The sequence below is a fragment of the Pipra filicauda genome, unplaced genomic scaffold, assembly GCF_003945595.2.
Source record: "Pipra filicauda isolate LSUMZ 115617 unplaced genomic scaffold, ASM394559v2 scaffold47_size6085603_pilon, whole genome shotgun sequence".
Taxonomy (NCBI): Eukaryota; Metazoa; Chordata; class Aves; order Passeriformes; family Pipridae; genus Pipra; species Pipra filicauda.
The window spans coordinates 3,649,857-3,668,813 of NW_024104620.1; the positions used below are offsets into that span (position 1 = coordinate 3,649,857).

The 18,957-nt window shown below is 41.4% G+C and overlaps 1 protein-coding gene and 2 long non-coding RNA genes across 3 annotated transcripts in view; 2 read left to right on the forward strand and 1 right to left on the reverse strand.

The window, feature by feature from the left end:
- GTDC1 (glycosyltransferase like domain containing 1) overlaps positions 1–8,099 on the reverse strand; it is a 180,178-nt gene extending 172,079 nt beyond the window's left edge. The window contains exon 1 of the mRNA XM_027731207.2: positions 8,018–8,099. The gene's annotated coding sequence lies outside the window, so the exon portion shown is untranslated. The remainder of the gene's footprint in view (positions 1–8,017) is intronic.
- Positions 8,100–8,145: 46 nt separating this feature from the next.
- On the forward strand, positions 8,146–9,382 carry LOC120324282. The gene is made up of 2 exons (XR_005565449.1): positions 8,146–8,332; positions 9,148–9,382. It is a non-coding gene; the product is annotated as an uncharacterized LOC120324282 (long non-coding RNA).
- A 1,642-nt stretch (positions 9,383–11,024) lies between these two features.
- Positions 11,025–15,344, forward strand: LOC120324288. Its single transcript, XR_005565467.1, has 3 exons — positions 11,025–11,045; positions 13,117–13,239; positions 14,933–15,344. It is a non-coding gene; the product is annotated as an uncharacterized LOC120324288 (long non-coding RNA).
- The last annotated feature ends 3,613 nt before the right edge of the window (positions 15,345–18,957 follow it).

The following is an 18,957-nucleotide window of genomic DNA, read 5'->3' on the forward strand; positions in this document are numbered from 1 at the left end:
GAGGTTGGCAGTTACCTTGGAAGGACTGTGAGCATTCTGGGAAGCAGAGTTCTACTTGAAAAAAGTGGGATTAAATGATTAACAGAACTGAAACCAGAGTTTTAATACTGAACTTCTAATACTGATTTTTCAAAAATTAAAAATAATTCGAATTTTTTATAATAATAAAAGGAGCATTGTATGCAAAAGATGGTAAGATTCATTCTGTCCATCACTGACTAAGGTTGTATACGATGTTTAGGTCTCAATACAGAAACAGGAAACAAAAGCTCTGAAGAAAAACCAAGCAATCTGGGAGAGTTAAACAGGCTTGGTGAGTACAAAAACAAAGATGAGTAGAGAAAGAGGGCGCAGGCTTCAAAATAGGTTACAAGCAATTATAAGAATCATGTCCCACTACTGCAATATCCACAGCAGAACAAAAAAAAAGAACCAACTCAAGAAGCTTAACGGGTTAGAAAAAAAAATTAGAATAGTATTAGAGGAAATATGCTACCTCCAGGGATAGTTAAACAAGGGATTAGGTTATGGAGGGGTTACACAAATCTGCACTGATTGTTTTTAAGACCTGGTTAGAGGAACATGTCAGAAATGGCCTATACATATCTATCTTTACACTGAGCTGTATGCTCACACATACAGTACAGGGCCTCAGTGCAGAGCGATGACCTCCAGAGACCCACGTTTTCTTTGCTAAACTTAAAGGCTGCACGAGTTTAGGCTCCTGCCAGGAGACTCAGCAGGTGACCTGACTGCTCCTTAGAGCTCCAAGCAGGCTTTTGATATCTCTCTTTTCTAAATAGCCAAGGCAGGCTGTGATTGACAATCTTCCCTCACATCAAGCATGCTACCTTAAACGTCAAGGACTCTGAATGATTCACCAGGGAAATAAAGTCAAAGTACAGAGAAGGAAATGGCAACTGATCCCAGGAATCCCATCCTGAGAAGGAAATCACAACTGCCCAACTGGGCAAGGATGTGCACATCCCATTAGTACCTAGAGCTACAGGTAGTTATATTTTCTTTTCTAGCACCTACAATAAATAAGCCTTAATAAAAAGCAGTATTTAACAAAGTACTTAGAGAAACGGGGAGGGAAGGTTTGACGTTTCTGAGCTTATTTTCACAGCAGTATGAAAGGAAATGAGGTAGAGTCAGAGCTAATTCTCCTTATATAATTTCACACAGAATGATTAGTTCTGCCCCAACAGTAACAGCTTTCCAGAGGGTCCTACTTGTCTCCAAGATTGCATACAGACGCTCTAAGTGTAGCTTCCCTATTCTCCACTGACAACCAACTTAAAAGGCCAATATAATATTCATTTTCCTACAGAATGAAATTCACAGTGTGAATAGTAAAATAATGTCAGAGCTACCATGAAACTGCACTTGCATGTTGGGGGCTGTGGCTTTTAAAAGTTTAATTGTGAAATGGATTCACAGAGAGGCACATGCAAAACCTCCTGGAGCTTTAGGTGTGTCCCCTGGTCACCAGAGTCGTCCAAGAGCAGCACAAGCTATGGCTGGACAACAAGAGGGCAAAGGCACAGAGGAGGAGCATTTGTGTCACATGCCCTGCTGGATTTTTTTCCCTTTAGAAGGCAGGTTTCAATCATTCCTGTGTTAATGCTCCCCCTCTCTTAAGCCTGATTAGGAAAGACATTCCACATGCTGAAGGTGGTGGAATTCCTAAGTCACCTGGGTCGCTTCTGGGTGAAATACCAATTACTGGTAATTCACTGGAACAAGCCCTACAAAAAAAAAGAAAGCCCTAAAAGACACCCCTCAGCCCAATGGTGAACATATCACATGGATAATCCTAAAACTCTCTGCAAAAACTTGTAATAGGTATTAGTACTTTTATAAAGCACTGCAGTGCTTTGTGTGTTTAATCCTTGAACAGACACTAGTAGAAAAGCCATATTCAATTCCAAAATTGCTACTGCAAATTCCAGCTCAGCTACTACTATTCCTTTAAAAACATACAAGTTTGTAAAGGATATACACAAATATACATAATAGTAAATTTAACTATCAATGAAGAACTTAAATCACACCCCAAAATGGCATGCAAAATAATATTATAAGAACCTTAAATGTGTATATCTTGCAGTTTTTAGCACAACCATTTGTTTTACAAAAGACCTACAGATTAAATACAAAGCACACTATTAGTTATAGGCACAAGAACGACCAATTTTTTATGCCTTGCCAGAAATAATGACTAATTAGGCCAGCACCACCCTGCAGTCATTTCCATAAATCTTGCCTTTATGTTTAAATCACAACAAAAAGAAAACTGACTTAACAACAACAAGAGCATATTTCTCATTAAAGTTTTCTTAAAGCAAGATCAGGACAAGAAATTATTCTCTGAAGTCAACATAACAATGTTACTGTTTATCTGGAGAACTTCAACTCAAACCAAACACAAAGTTACACTCAGAAATTTGCTGTATTAAACTGCAATCCAGTAGTCAGACAAGGTAATTGGGAAAACTTTCAACTGGGAAATCACAAAACACGGAATTTCACAGAATCCTGATGGATTTCTTCCTTTGCAAAGTCATCTCACAGCTTATTCCTTGCGCAAACCTTGAAAAGAAACGGAATATAAAAGACGCAATATGTTCAACTACTTGTTGAATTTTTGTTTTCTGGCATATTTGTATGTAAAGTAAATATCAAAGCAGAAAGATGTGTAGGATGATGCTGAGCATCAGATGAAACGAGAAGTTGTACTTCAATTAAGATTTTAGTTTTAAAATTATGGTGCTTCTGAGAAATCACTTGTTTAATTATATGCACCAGGCAAGATATTTATAAAAACACCTTATTTTCACTATGCAACAGGGACTTTATTTCTATATTATTTACAAAGGTGTCACCCAGTAAATAAAATAAACCCCAATAAAACAGAATCAAGATCTATACAGTCAAATACTCCATAATAATGTAATTAATGCAAGGCTTTGAGGTTGTTTTTCCCTCTCCAAACCAATCTGGTTGGAAAGAAGAGGAAAAACAGAGATATTTTTCCAAGAGCTGGTCTAGAAACAGTGCTATCCCTCGCTCTTCTTTCTCCCAAATATTCTGCCACTACAGTCACACACCATCACTGCTCTGGCTAATCATCCATTCTGAGTTTCCAGCATTCCCAAACATTTACTCTTGCACGCACAAGGGTTTGATATCCTCGAAGGGCTTCCATACAATGGCTTTACAACACTTCTGTTTCTACTACAAACATTTTATTAGGCTTTCGGAGGATGAACCAAAATTCTCAGTTCTTGAGAGAAATAACTCATGGCAACGGCGAGGTCTCCATCCTTCATTCCAACATGCTTGACCACTGAATCCTGCCAGGGTGAGTAATGCCCAACATGGGACATGGATTCCATCCCAGAGAAGAAATAAAGCAGTGCATCATATTAAATCTGCATCCAATTACTCAGGCGTGAACTTGAGGGGTGTGTTTTTCCCTCAATGACAGCTTCCAAAAACGACTGTGAAAGAAATCTTGCACTTTGGATGGCATTTTATTCATCAAGACCACGATCACCACAAGTTTTCTGCTGCCAGAGGCATGGCCAAAGTAACCTTTTTAAGAACCGCTGTTGTAGCTCCAAGAAGAAAACATTCCCACGGTATTTATGGCAATATCATACTTGTCCCATTGAGCATCACTAACACGGACAACCTGCTGCACAAACAGGCATCTGACTGCTCAAAAATAAGCTTGGAACAAAACTGGAAAATAGCACGTGAAGCCACACTGTTGTAGAGCTACAATACAGATGTTTTCAGATGCAAAACTGGTTAAATTCCCCTTTTTTTGGTCACACTGACATTAATTTTTCCACCGATTTTCCATAACAACTCAGCAAAACTACAACACTTCAGCAAAATTAAGTCATGAAGAATGTATTTAATCCAGTTGCATCTGAAGTGCCAAAAAGAAAACTTCTGCTAATCACATACATATTAAATTTTTCATGTTTGATTATATGTAAACCTACACACACACAAATATCCAAACTGAAGTTGCTTATACAGCACTAACTTGGGATTTGTGTGTTCTCAACTGTTTGTGTTCTTTGTTTCAACCCTAAAAAAACAATTATTCAAGGGGCAAAAAAACCAAACCACACTAAGTGCCTGTTTACCTCCAACTTCTGCATTTCATCATTAATGTTACACAGTTCATTGTTAATTTTAGACATTCCTCCAGTTCTCATTCGGACATCAAAGAGCTGCACATACCCAAAATACCAGCAATCTGAAATCCTGACTTCCCTACTTACTAAATAAATGACCAAAAGTCATTTATAACTTGAAAAGATCTTTGATTTCTTGCCTACAGGAAATACTGCCGATCAAAAATAAAACATATATATATATATGCTCCCATATAGCCATATAGGTGGGGGCCAGTTTTGGGATAATAGACTGTTGGGAGATGAGGTTTTCAGATTTGTGTTTCATACTCTGTCTGGTGCTTCACACGTTTATTTTTACTTTCACATCTGACGTGCAGCAATATGGCCAGCGAAGGTGCGCGTTTAAGACACCCTTTGATATAAATCCATGGAGAAGTGAAATTCACACTGGGATTCGTGTCCTTCCAGCACTCAGGCACTGCTTCCCCACTGCTAACTGCACCACTTACGGATGGCTGGGGGCAGGGGGAGGCTGCCTCTCTGCAGCCCCCTGTTAACAATTCTGCCACCAAAGATTAACATGATTTTCCTGCTTTACAAACTTAGTAGAGTGCATTTCTCACTTACAAATGGGGGGGAAAAAAAACCATGATAGCCATTTTTTTTTCCATGGAATCCTAACAGCCTTGCATATGTATTTAGAGTTTGTTCTTCAATTTTGCAATTCTTTTGGATTAGAAGTAATAGTAAATTATACAAGTAATCCCAGACAATGAGATACTTGCTATGTTCAAGTGAGCAAATCATTTGCCTTTGTTTTTCTACTACTCCCGCTACACAACAGCTCATGTCTCAAGCAGTGGCACATAGAGGCCCTAAAACAGAAGAGTCAACATTAAGGTCCTGTTATTTATACCAGTATCATAGAACAGAATTATTAAATACTTTGGCTAGGAAGGAACCTTAAACACCATCTAGTTCCAAATATCTGCCGTGGGCAGGCCACCTTCCACTAGCCCAGGTTTCTCCAAGTCCCATCCAACCTGGCCTTGAATACTTACAACAACTAAACACTCATATCACTAAAAGCCAAACCTCAAAATATATTTTCAGCATATTTCCTTACACCAGAACACAATCCTGTTCGCACAGCAACATATATATGTTTCTTCTGAGCACACAGTTTAAGGATTCAATTCTTATGGGAAAAGCAGTTAACCCAGTTATTTAACCAGGGAACATCTCAACTCTTTGGACAAGACTTCATCTTTGCAGCTGGAAGAGCTAACACAAGACAACATTTTACATTAAATGCAAAAAGCTCAACAGCTGCAGGAGAAATGCCTTATCCCAATGGCTCGACTATCCAGAACAGTTTTGGATAAACATATTCTCATCTTGTGAAGCCAAACAATGAGATGCATATATATTTTATTTATTTTCTACAAGTTAGAATCCAGATCTAACAAGTCAGATTACAAACAGTAAGGAATCTGAATACAGCAAATGTTTCTAAAACTACTGGCCCCTCCCTACATCAGGAAGTGCCTGGGGGCAATCACAGCTTCCAACAGCCATTCAGGTTTTGCCCAAGAAGTTTATTCCAGGAGTCCTGAGTGAAGGAAAGTACACTGGTAACACACTGTTTTGATGACAGAATGTATGTACACTCTCACCAGTGCAGGACATTGGTCAGAGACCACAAACCTTCACTGCTCTGATCAAAACAGAAAGTAGAAGAGTCCACTCTGCAGAATGGGTCAGAGGCCTACAGTGCCCAAGTCATGTGGCTCTGAGCTGTGGGCTCAAAGCACTTTGCAGTCACAGGGTGTAGAAAACATTTACAAAAAGCTAAGCCAGGAACTTTTTGTTTTCATATTCTCAAATTTTATTGAGCAGAAATGTTTGAGGATAGTTTATTGCTTTTACCGGCCACTCTAAAATGGGCCTCCAGCCAACTAGGTCTTTAAAATATGTCTATATCTTACTTTTAAAACAACATTAAGGAAGTTGTATAAGTTTTACATTGGAGTCTGAGTGACTTAGCAGCAAAAGGGACACATTTCAGCTGTAACACAGGCATGACTTCTGCAACAGCACCTGCTGCACTTGGTACTGATCCTAAGGCAGGAGAGAGACACACAGGAGTTAATTAACAGGCATTTAACTCGTGGCAAATCCCAGAAGGCTGAAATTCAGGTGTAACAGTATTACTGCATGAGAATTCAGACTGTGCATTTACCAGCTGAGGGAGGAATTTGGTGCTCTGTTTGTAAAGTACCAACACCTGGAGCTGAACAGAACTTGCTTCCTAGTTTCTACCATCACTATCAATCAACTGGGAAACTGATCCAAAAGTTTGTAAACAACACGTGTTTACAAGATGTATTTGTATACTCTTACATTTGTAAACACCACGGTGTTTACAAATATAGTGAGGATGACCCACGCTTTTTTACATGTGGCAGGCACATAGATACAAAAAGAGCCAGCACTGATTTAAAATCCTGCCTGCCCTTAATTGATTTGTGTAACCTGGATTCACGCACTTAAACTGATTTTAGTACACCTGGACTTCCAAGAAGAGGGAGAAAAAAGATGAAGCAAGAAGAATACACTCTACATTAGGCCTTGAAAGCTTCAATTAAAATTCAATACTGTGCTTTGTATAGAGGCTCTTAACATGAAAACCCTGTCATGGTTAAGATTTAAGGTTAACCAGGTTAATAGAGTCCAATAAAATAGCTCTATTGAATTATGCCAAACCATTGTCATAAGCCACACTAAAACCTGCTGCTCGACTTTACCTGTCTATTGGCTAAACTAAATCACAGTAATGTGCACCCACTTCTCATCAGCCAGAAAACCCTCCCATAAACTAAGCTTCAAACTCTTTCTCCACTTCTTAAAAATAAAAACAAAAAAAATAGCAATAAAGTTCACGTCTTTGCACCTTAAAGGGTTTCCCTCCTCCAGTCTGCTGCTCTAGCCACTGCAGTCATGTGTTAAAACCTGCCAAGTCCCACTCATCCCAGACACACTTCCCTAAACTTCGGATATGCTTTGCAAACTACACTTAAGCAACTCCTCAGCTGCAAAGCAGTATGTCCCACGGCACTTTTAGCCTACAATAATAAAACCAAAATCTATGCATTTTTTAAAACTTAAGCGTTCTTAATGTTTCTCGGTTTTCCTTCTATAAAGCACGATGCTACGCCAAAACTAAAAGGCACATTTTTCCAGGTAGTTTCACCAGCAGAACTGTTTGCATACACTAACATTTTGACGCTTGGAGCTGCAAAAACCGTAAAAAAAAAAAAAAAAAAAAAAAGCAGCCGCTGGACGCGAAAGCAAAAAAAACCAAAGGGTAAAAACAAGAGTGTCTGCGGGGAAGGGCACTTTAAACGCGGGGTGGTGCAGCCCGAGCTCCCCCAGCAGCACCTGCGGGGCCAGGCCCGGCCAGGCCGCGCCGCCGCCCGGGGCAGGGCCGGGGATCGCCGGGGGCAGGGCCGGGGGGAGCTGAGGGGGCCCGGCAGCCCCTGCCCGCCCTGCCCGGCCCGGCAGCCATGTTGGGGCGGCCTGGAGGCGGCACCGGGGCTCCCGGGGGAACGAGCGGCCCTGACTCCCCCCAGCCAGGCTCCATCCAAGGGGTCCACCCTCCGCAGGTGCCGGAGCCGCGGCGGGCGAAGCCGGGTCCCCTGAGCTCCACTCGGCTCCCCTCGGCTCTGCTCGGCTCCCCCCGCCCGGAGCCCCCTCTCCACGCCGGTCCTGCCGAGCGCCCGCCCCGCTGACCCCTTCCCTCCCTCCCGGGCTGGCGCGGGCGGCCCCGCTGCTCACCCCACCCCGAGGGCGCTCACCTCCTCCTCCTCCTCCTCCTCTTCCTCCTCCTCCTCACTCCCGCCTGGAGACCGTCGGCACCGACGCGCCGCCGTGCCGGCCCCTCCCTCGGCTCAGAGCCGGCCCCCCCTCCCGCCCCGCCGCCCGGGGACCCTCCCTGCCCGCGGGGAGAGGGGACCCGCCACCCGGGGGGCTCCCCCAGGGATGTCCCGGCTGATGGAGCGGGGCGGGGGGGTGAGGAGAAGGGAACCTGAGCGAAGTGATGCGGAGGGGGAAACAAACCGTGTGAATGAAGCGAGGAAACACCCAGGAAGAGTTTGGGAGGGGTGGAAGGGGTAAATAGCGCGGAGTTGTTCGCCAGGTGGGCTAAATAAAAAAAAATTAAAACCAACGATTTTCTGGGAGAAGCAGCTGAAAAGAGTGAAAATCGGGGCTGTTACCGGTTAGAAATGAGTAGGAGGTGTGTGTTTTTTCCCTAACTCAAGCCTTCTCAGGTGGTGCTGCTCCTGGGAGAGCTGGGCAGGTGTTATCATAGAATCATCACAGAATCACAGAATAGTTTGTGTTCGAAGGGACCTTTAAAGCTCATCTCATTCCAACCCCCCCTGCCACGGGCAGGGACACCTTCAGCTAGACCAGTTTGCTCCAAGCCCTGTCCAGCCTGGCCTTGGACACTTCAGGGATCCAGGGGCAGCCACAGCTTCTCTGGGAACCTGTGCCAGGGCCTCCCCACCCTCACAGGGAAGGATTTCTTCCTCATATGTAATCTAAACTACTCTCTCTCAACTTGAACCCATTCCCCCTTGTCCTGTCACTACGTGTCCCTGCAAATAGTCTTGCCCCATCTTTCCTGTAAGTTTCCTTAAGGTACTGGAAGGCCACAATTATGTCACCTCAAAACCTTCTCTTTTTCAGGCTGAACAATCCCAATTCTCTCAGCCTTTTCTCATAGGAGATGTGCTCCATCCCTTAGATCAACTCCTCTGGAATGTTGTCATTCCAGCCAGGTGTATCAACCCTCTTTTTGGCCATGTGGCAAACCTCTCCAGGAAAACTTTTTCAGAAGAGAAATGTTTTGTCACACTGACTCAGTTTAGCGTGGTGTTATCTCTGGTATGTAGACATAAACTTTTTTTATTTTTTTTAATAGGAAGTCAAAATGAGTAACATCTAATGGAGTGACAAAGCAAAATTTCCACAGAGTACAGCTGTGAGAAGCATCAACACCAGTAACTTGAAGAGTTTTTTTCCTGCTCTGGCTAGTCAGTGATTATGAAAGAGTGACGAGAAGGCTGATTTGCATAAGAAATATCCTCAGGACAATGCAGAGTTTTGTTTCACAAGTTTTTAGGTTCAAAAAGCCAAGTAAAGTTGTTTTCCAATAACTTTCCACTGTCCTGCACTTTTGAATTCCTGACTCTGTCAAGCTATGGAAATGCCAGAATGTCACAAGGCAGACAGTTCTTCCTGGGTTTTACCTAGGCAGAAGTGGTAAAACCTGAAAATCTTTTAATATTTATTACACACCTTATAAATAATTTTGTAAGATTGTGTCTTTCAAACGGGGTGACAGATGAGGAGACCTTCAGTCTGGCTGAATAATTTGCCCCCAGCGTGTGCTGGAACGCAGACAAACAGGATGTTTTAGCCCCAATTTATTGATAGAAAAATTGAGGCAAGGAAGTGAAGGCATTTATTTTTCAAGCGTAAAAGTGCTCATTTGTAAGCAGGCAATTTAGGCTCGAACTTTTTTTTTCCCCTTTTTTTTTTGAGGAAAAGGACCGTGTATATACAGTTCCCATTGAAATTACACTTGAGGCACCCAAGCAGAAAGACTTTGGCCATACTCTTTTGGGGTCCTGCAGCCCTAATCCCATGTTCTAATTGGCCAGTAATCTGTGGACAGATATTGTAACAGTTCCTTTAGAATATTTTTCTACTTCTCGCTCATTTGCATACTAATGGCATAAAAATAGGCACTTCCTGCAAGTAATTAGTTAGAGCCCAGAATTTAAAGAAAGAAAAACACCACAGCATTATGGTAGACGGATGGTACTGAGGAAGCTGCAGAAAAGAGTCACTTCTCTGGTGCTCAGAGAGTGCCTTTAATTTAGAGTTCAAGGCTGGCAACTCTGTTACCTCTGTGTAACAGGGATTAACTGTTTGCTTGGCCTAATAACTTTGCCTCTAATGAGCCTCTCTAACTTTTTTCGTGGCAAATCACTCGATCTGTCCTGCGCCCAGGCTTGCTACCGTAAAATAAAATCTTTTTATTTTTTTGCCTTTTTCCGAACAAGAATAATGCTGGAGGTGAAGTCTGCACCGTGAGCAGAGTTCTGTGTGGATCACCGGGACTCAGACCATCACAGAGGCTGCTCAAAGGTTCTTCACCTAATGAGGCACTGTGAAACTTATACTACATCAGGTCATATGCAAGTTCCAGGTTTAAAGAGCCCTTTAAGAGCTGGAGAGCTTTGGGTGTACATAAGGGGTTGTTTGACCTCTCATGTGTAGGCCATAGACTTAAGTGCAAAGCAAGCTGGTGATAGCTAGAAATGTTCCTCTTCTGACAGCAACACAGGAAGCTTTTAGTTAAGAAATCACAGAATCACAGAATGGTTTGTATTGGAAGAGACCTTAAAGATCATCCAGTTCCAATTAACTTGAATGAGAGACCGAAAGTTTATTTTGCTGCTTTCATTCCCCTGACTTCTGGACATCCTCAGTACATGGAGCTCCTGGAGAGGGTTCAGCAGAGGCTACGGACAAAATTATGAGACTCTCTGTTACGAGGAAAGGCTGAGGGAGCTGGGCCTGTTCAGCCTGGAGAAGGGACACTGAGAGGGGACCTAATCAATGTCTATCAGTGTCTGCAGGGAGGGGGCAGAGGATGGACCAGGCTCTGCTCAGGGATACCCAGCAATGGAACGGGCGGGAAGTGATGCCCAGGAAGTTCCACCTGAACATGGGGAAGAGTTTCTTTCCTGTGCAGTGACTGAGCACTGGAACAGATCACCCAGAGAGAGTGTGGAGTCTCCCTCACTGAAGGTATTCCAGACCCATCTGGACACAATCCTGTACTGTGTGCTCTGGGATGGGCCTGCTTGAGCAGTGAGTTTGGACCAGGTGACCCACTGTGGTCCCTTCCAACCTGACCCATTCTGTGATTCTGTGAGATAAATATTACAAATTACATTCTCCAGGGCTATCAAACTGACACCTTCAGCAAGGAATTAAAAGGAGAAACTCTTCCCATGGTGATACTTAGAAAAAATTTCAGCAATTTCTGTTTGCAATCTATGATCAGACAATACTGATCTCCAGCAATGCAATCTAAAAGCTCATGAGATGAATCTGGAATCTGCAGTTAATTATATACCTTTAACTTATTTACCTATTTCAAGAGCAAAGTAATTATTAAATGTATTAATACATGGACTGTAACTATTAGTTTCTTTAGAGCCACTGCTCTCAAAGAACCATGGGATGAATCTGATAAATGGTGTCTGTGCTGCTTAAGACTGAGACCTGAAATGCAGCAGTAAATGTTTGGTCTCCTGAATGGGATCCAGAATCACAGAATGGTTTGTGTTGGAATGGACCTTAAAGATCATCTAGTTCCAAGCCCCCTGCCATGGAGAGGGACACCTTCCACTATCCTAGGTTGCTCCAAGCACCATCCAACCTGGCCTTGAACACTTCCAGGGATGGGGCAGCCACAGCTTCCCTGGGCGTCCTGTGCCAGGGCCTCACCCCCCTCACAGCCAAGAATTTCTTCCTAATATCCCATCTAAACATGACCTCTTTCATTTTTGAACTCTTTCCCTCTTTTCCTGTCACTCCAGGCCCTTGTCCAAAGTCCCTCTCCAGCTCTCTTGGAGCCCTTTAAGCACTGGAAGGAGCTCTAAGGTCTTCCCAGAGCCTTCTCTTCTCCAGACTGAGTAGCTCAACTCACAGCCTGTCTCTAATAGCAGAGGGGCTCCAGCCCTCAGAGCATCTTTGTGGCCTTCTCTGGACACCCTCCAGCAAGTCCACATCCTTCTGATGTTAGGATGAATCAAAGTTAGGTATTTACTTAGACCTTCTAAGGAAAGCCTGGAGAGAGTTTATGCTCTTTACAGACATGAAATACCTACCCCAAATTAAGCCAACATACTCACATTCCATCAGCACAACTCTGAGTGCCTGAGCACTCTCGAGGGAGTGGTCAAGCAGTTGGGGTGACTCTCTGAATGACCTGTGAGACTGTGATTACAATGAAAGACTGCAGTGTGGAGAGGAAGCTCCTGCATCCCTTTGACATTCACCATCTAAAATCTTTTTCCAGGGACAGCCTTTGGTAGTTCTTTCTCTGTGTGAGCGAGGCCAAGATTTGAGTTGCAGCCTAATGGTTCAAGCATTTGTAAAAAAAAAAAAAATGGGAGATTTCAGTTGAAATTAAAACTAGGAATCGGTAGGAACTTAAAACAGTGTCTCCGTTGTCTCGTGGTGGGCTCTTCTGTCCTGGGTCAAGAGGTGGAGAAAGGAATGAAACTTGGGAGTGGGGCTGATGCTGCCTAGTGACAGTAGCTCTGAGTTTACACCTCATTGGTCCAGGTGCTCAGTGGGAAGCATCCTCTTGGTTTCAAACTTCACTAAAAAAAAGCCTTTTCCACCTTTCTTACACCTTTTTATTTCCCTTTCCTTCCACCCATCCCACTTTGTTGCTAATCTTAATGTCAAGCATGTATGAAACTCTCTATTACGTTGTGCTGAAAAGTGAAATTGTGTCACTTTTTTTTTTTTATCTTGAAAAACAAACCTTGTGAAGCTTGTATCCAGCAGAACTATAGTGCCAGAAAGTATTTTCCTGAAAACTTTGAGACTGTAGCTTATTAAAGCACAGATCCTTGAGATGATTGGGTCTATTCCATTAGTAGATTTATAAAGTGTGCAGACTGGATAAACAACAGTGACAGCTTGGGGAAGTGTATGCACCTGTTTATTAAAAAGACGTTAACAAGGGCAAATCTAAAATAAGAACATGTACCACAACCCAATTTTCAGCAAATTTTTATGCATGCCTACACTTAAGGTTACCAATGTTATTGGCAATTTCTCTCTCTCTTTTCTCTCTCAGAAGTACACGGCAACTGATGAGCACGGAGCATCTGTGGCAAAGGAAAAAAACACCGTCTTCAAATTTTGAGGAGCAAACATGACCCTTTCTGTTTCTACTGTTTCCCACCCACATTCAGTTACTGTAAGAGAAGAAGGAAAATGAGGGGAAAAAAAAAAAAAGGCAGAAATATTTTCTTTGCAGGGAAGGACCAAACAATGTATTATTTTCTCAGTCACAAGCAAGCGCTTTCATCACCTCTGCTTTCATTTTGCTCCATATCATAAGTGACAGGGAATTTTTTATATATTACTGGTGTAACTTAGAAGAGGTCACATGTCTAAAAGTTCTCCTGCAGGAGTCTTCTTTTGGATGTATGCAAATTTTACAGTGCTTATGCCACTTGTAATTTGGAGATAGGTATAAGCAAATGCATATGCATATGTAAAATGGAGATTATATGTGTATATGCAATTTTGCGGAATTAATCAACCAAGAATGTACAAAAACTATAAATGCTTTGTTGAAATTTGGCTCAAAAAAGATTTATGAATTATCCTGCTATAGCAGCTTTCACTCAATGCGAAATGCACTTTTTTATTAATAATTAATAACTTATGAGATTTACATGATAATGGGGCTTTAAGCAACCTGGTCTAGTGGAAGATGTCCCTGCCCATGGCAGGGAGTTGGAACAACATGGTCTTTAAGGTCCCTTCCAACCCAAATGATTTAATGATTCTATGATAATGTTATTGCCCCAGAATAGCATTTTAACAACATATACCAATCTTGAGAGGACCTGTTGGTACCTATGTTTATTCACAATTGCTGTAGTGGTGCTTTTTACAAGTATAAAATGTTGCCAGCCTGGAATCCCTCCAGGATTAGATCTTAATCCCCAAAGATATGTAAGTGCTCCCATCTCCTTTCTAGGGATTGAAAGCTGGAAACTGCATGGATAAACGCATGCAAGTTTATATGTAAGGTTAATAATGGAGTAAAGAACTAAAATTTAGGCTCCAAACTTGTCAAGTGTATTGTAATGAAAATCACAAACTCTTCTTGGAGTCACCTTTATGTCAGTAGTTGATATGAATATCTTTGAAGACAAATCAAAGCCCTGGGCCTGACTGTGTCCTGTATTTCAGTCTATGGCCAGGGTATAGTATACATCCCTCAAACACATTTGATTACTTCTGTTATCATGAACTGAAGCAAAGGGTCTTTGAACAGTTCTCATAATTCAGAAGGAAAAAAAAAAAGCAGTGTTTTACTTCAGTATACCTTTTACTAGAGCAGGGTACAATAGGATGTGATTATTTTAGGAACATTAAAAATATCTACTATCTTCCTCCCATGCTAGGTAGAATAGTCTGAAGTAGTTTTGCTTTGTAATTTTCTCAAACGAAGAATTCTGACTTAACCAAACCTCTTCAAAAGGAAGCTGGCTGATATTATCTTACTTCCCTCTTTTCTTATTGTGGAATTGTTGAGAGAATGCCAGTTGTTACTACTTGTCATCACAACTTTCTAGTCCATAATATTGCTCGTTAAAGACAATAAATATTAACCAGCAGACTACTTAAAAACTGACCAGCATGCAGAATTTGAGTGCTTAGGTAATAACACGACGACATTATAAATCTGGGTTCGCCTTCATTATTTAATTGCACACCCACACATGCACACACACATAAATCGTACCTCCTGAGAAACAATTCTCCTTTATTTGTCTTTGTGATGTTTGTTCAGCAAATTTTTTAGAGGGTTTTTTTTTTTATTTCTTGGATGTTAAACAATACCAGGGAGTGAACATCTCTTGCTTCTCTTTCAGGGGATCGCAGCAAGAGTCGTGCACACAAGGTGTTGCCCAAAGTGGGAAAAATGGGGATTGCAGCATGAAAAGCCAAGCTTAATGATTGCTAAGATAATGTTGACTTCAGACAGGCCTGTTTTGTCCCACGTGCATGGGCGTAAATGTACATAAGGTACCATATTTGATGAACCGGGTGAATGGATCCAGAGGTCCTGCAGACAATGGATGCGTTGAGGGATCCGCACAGGTTTCAGAGCTGCACGGTGCTCACTTGCTCTGCCAGGCATGAGCTAATGTACAGCTGATTCCTCTCTGGGGGATGCTTTGATTCTGGGTTTCAAAGGGGACCCTTTCAGTATTCCTAATGATTTTTTTGGCTACAAAGCTTTATAGAGCATTATAGAGTTGCTGGGGACTCTGACACCAAAGAAGTGTAGACTTAGGAGCTGTAGTAAAAGACTTCATACCACTGCTGCCCACTACTCAAAAAGGCAAAGGTATAAGTACACCAAAAAAAAAAAAAAAAAAAGAGAAAAAGAAAAATTCAAGCTCAGATTAACAAAGCTGTTTGTTATTATGGACAAAAGCTGCAGGGAAAAAAAAAATGAAGAGGAAATGGGCTGTATTACTGTGAGTTGGCACAGAAACGAAATACCAGCCTGCAATTTATGTATAGTAATTGTTCACGAAGCATTCTTTGGGTTTTGATAGTGACTCATTGTGTTCTTTGTGACCTTTGATGTACAGGATGGGCTGCTAGAAGACAGAGGAAGCCACGGTAAGAATATAAAACTTTATTAACTTAAGATTTTGTTGGTTTGTTTGCTTTTTTTTTAATTATTGCTCATTGGTAGGTATTATCTCTGGAAAAGTCTACCAGAGGCATTTTACCTTGAGTCCTCATGGGTTTTGCCATGTCTCCCAGGCTTTTGTAGTTGAACAAACAGTTGAAAAATAGCTTTGGTTTTAAAAAGGAAATTTGTTAAACAATTGGTTGCTGACGTTGGTTACTGACTTCTGAAAAATAAGATAACTGACTGCAATACTATTGTGTTTATAGCCCAGGTAATGAGCAGTTGAAGCCCTGCACTACACAGGACAAACAGAAAAGTTATCAAGAAGACATTCTTCTGAGTGAATATTTTAGATTTTAAAGAAAATTATGGAAAAAAGCTTCCACGGAGTCATCAGGGTAGACACAACAGACTCTTCAGGGCCGTTAAGTTCCATTATGTAAATCCACAGTGATGTAAGCCAGACACTGTCAAGTTTGATACGCCCCAAATTTGACCTAATTAGCCATTTGGTTGTTACTTTTTTCAAAGCTTGTGCAACTGGGCTCAGTTCAGGATATAGATGCTAATTGAACACATAACCTACAGGTGCTAAAGAATTCTTACAAAGGAAAGCCTATCCTATTAGGAATGCAAGTCAAGGCTCAGGGTCATCGGCTCGGGAGGTGGGGAAGGAGAAAGAAATCCTGTCTGTGGCTCTCTTCACATCACCATGTTATTTCCAGGAGCAAAATTCAAATTCAGAATAAAGCAATGCAATCTAAGATTGCCAACTGAAGTCGCTCCAGCTTCGGGAAAAGAATATCTCTTTGAGCTTTTAGAAAGCTGAGACTATAAGATGCAAAGCCTGAAGTGGTTTATTCTACCCCCAGTAACAAGCACACTCCTGTACCAGTCACAGTTGAAATTTTCTGTCGTTCACAGGCCCACCAACTGATTTGTAGATACTTGCTGCCGTGTTCCAGATTTGCCTTTCACCTTTCCCATCTCTGCCTGTGTGCCCCTAGCCTAAGATCATCACCTTTACACTCAGCTCTTCTTCCCACCCATTTTCCAGGCAGGAATACAATAACCTTTTGTCATGACTACACCTTGGCCCAGATGCTGCAGTGTAAACACTCTATCTCTTCTGCTGCTTCCCCACAATCCTCTAACCAAAATGAAACGAGATAAAAAGAGCTGCACAGCCTCTGAGTTTCCTGGCTTTTATCTTTTTATACCAAAGCCTTTGTGTTAATTTTGCATAGCTATTTTTACATGAGGAATAATATCCTGAATTACTGCTGTCACGTGCATTAAGAATCCCACCTCACCATCCTCAAGTCATCTGGCAACCTGATAGTGTTTCCTGCTCCTTCCTTCACATCAGCGCTGCAAAGAGCTTTGCTAAAAGTTTCACATCTGAAAAAGCAGATGATTTGGCAACACCTTCCTATAGATTTTTAAAAAAAAAAAAAAAAAGAAAAAAAGAAATGTGCCTGTCTTTGAGTAAACTTTTCTTTCCAACTGTTCTTTTTTGTCAGCCTGCCAGCTCGACTTCTAGTATTGTTCTGCAGAGATTGCTGCAAGGAAAAATTAAAGAGAAGAGAAAGGTAGAGAACTGGGGGAAAGGGAAAAAGGGTTCAAAGGGCATTTAAAGCCTGGGGAGCCTAACATGGAATGGGAGATAGGCTTAGGAAACAGGGAATAAAATGGTGGAATGAGAGATAAAACAAGAACATAAAGGATTAGAGAGATAAGGAGTTCAAGAGATGAAATGTGAATAAAGGAAAACAAGAAAAATAAGGATGAAAGGAAAGTGACAGGAGTAAGACATGTAAACAATTAACTAAGAAAATATTCTGTTTATTTTAGTGAAAGAAAATTATAGCATCTTTATTATTCTCTGGTTTACTAGTTCAGAGGAATTTTTCAAACTAAGAGCTGACACTTGGGTAGTATTACTGAACAATGATAAATATAAGCCTTCCAGTTGCTGAATTAACCCATTCTGAATTTGTTTAATTAATATGACATTCAAACAGCTAAAATTTGGATAAGAAAAGCAATAAACATATTAACAACTGCAATACAAAGTGCAGATCTGGAAAAACTCTTCCCAGTATTTGCAGTTACATCCATCAGCTCAGCAAAAATCACTCCAGCACAGAATGACATACTGCTTCAGATTAATACCAGAGCTGAATAGAGCAAAAATACTTAAAACCAGTGCTGGGTTCAAGTTTCAGCATTGCCCACTGACCAGCAGAAAATTGCTCAAGATCAACATTTGTCTGTAAAAGTATTTCACAATATTTTTCCCCATCAGGATATTTATTATAAAGTGTTATCAGGTCTCAGTTTCTGCCTGAGCTCTTCACATAGGTCACGTAATGTGGTGGAGCCTTGATAACATTGCTTGTTTTCCCTGAATGTCTGAGGATGTATCATCAGGAAGCTGAAATTTTATCAAATCTACACTGATTTCTTTGGTTGTTTTTTTTTTATTTCTCAGAAAGGCTACATATACTCACATACTTAAAATCTAAAGGCAGCATTAAAAAAATCAACATTTTTTCATTAGTTTTTGTGCTTACCTCTGACAAGAAGTCCCCAAGCATCTTATTAGCTAATTTAGCCATCATCCTTCCCTTTCCATTACCCTTAAACTTGCATAAAATAGATCTATAAGAAAGATATTCCTTGAGGTCACTTACTTGGCTTATAAACCCTAGAGTCTGGAAAAGGGGGGGAAAAAAGGTGTCCTTTTCCTGCCTGTGAAGTTCCAAATGTTTCTGAGCAGGTCTCAGGCTGTTGTGAAGGTTTTTGAAGACACAGTCAAGGTGTTGCATATCCCTTTTCCTCATATTTGATGGGACAATCCCCCAACAGGATTTATTCCTCCAGAGCATCCACAGAGAAGAGACAATGAAGTCTCTAACATGTGCTGGTCCCAGTTCTGGTGCCATCCAGCCCTGTTAATTCTGTCAGAGGGAGAGGAAGATTTAGATATTTGTTTCAGTATAAATCATGAGTTAGTCACTGGAAAACTGGATTTGCTTAAAAGCAGAAAAACCACATTAAAACAACCCTAAAATGTTCCAACCTTAAACTAACCCTAACTAAGCAGCATAAAGCACCAAATAATCACAGTAAGTAGTTGTGTCTTTACAGAAGAACCCAAGCCCTAGGTCCTCTCCTGAAGTACTTGAGGTGCTACAATAAGAAACCACCAGTAACAAACAGCAATTTAAACATTACATTCTATGA